General features: G+C 57.3%; 1 pseudogene; it reads left to right on the forward strand.

Annotated features, from left to right (window-relative positions):
- Positions 1-563: 563 nt before the first annotated feature.
- LOC104501967 lies at positions 564-710 on the forward strand (annotated as a pseudogene).
- Positions 711-784: the final 74 nt, after the last annotated feature.

Raw genomic sequence — 784 nt, forward strand, 5'->3', positions numbered from 1 at the left:
TGCTACTGGGACCTGTCCAGAAACTGAGCTGCAGGACTCTGTCAGGTGCTTCAAGCAAGAAACGACAGCGGAGATGAAGGGGCACGAACCGCCGTGCGCGTGTTCAGCCAAAACCACTGGCGTTCTGGGGCAGGAGCGATGTGTGTCTGCGGTCTCGGTGTGTTGGCTGCGGCAATCGCTCCGCTGCAGCTGTCTGTTGTGTTTTGTGGCAGATTTAAAATGGATTTGATGAATGGACAGGGTTTGGGGTGCTGATGCCTGTCCATGTCCTGTTCACAGCCTCTCCAGGTCACACATCAAGTGTGTTGGGACTATCCCTGATGGGTCAAAACCTTGAAAAATAAATGCCGGGGTTGTTGTGCTTTTTCCAGTGCTGTGGAGAAGAGGAAGGAGTGGGGGATAGCACCGTGCCTCAGAAAAAGCAGCCTGGCAGCAGCAGGGCGTTGTGCTGGGAGCCTGAGCTGTCACCCACCAGCGTGGCCAGTGTCCAGCTGGGAGGCACTGGGGTCCCCAGCAGCTACTGCAGCTCCTTCACCCCCTTGTCTCTCTTCCCAGAGTCAGTCATGATGAACGGCCCTGAGCTCGCTGGTACGACAGCGTCCAGCCCCACCTCTGAAGAGGAGCAAGTTGTGAATGGCCACGATGAGAAGGAGAACAACCCCTTCGCTGAGTACATGTGGATGGAGAACGAGGAGGATTTCAACAGGCAGGTAAGAGCAGGAGGGGGGCGGGCAGCTGGAGCACCGCGTCTCGGCCGCTCAAGCTTTTGGCAAGGGGCAGGTTG

Source organism: Buceros rhinoceros, unplaced genomic scaffold (genome assembly GCF_000710305.1).
Source record: "Buceros rhinoceros silvestris isolate BGI_N320 unplaced genomic scaffold, ASM71030v1 scaffold24631, whole genome shotgun sequence".
Lineage (NCBI taxonomy): Eukaryota > Metazoa > Chordata > Aves > Bucerotiformes > Bucerotidae > Buceros > Buceros rhinoceros.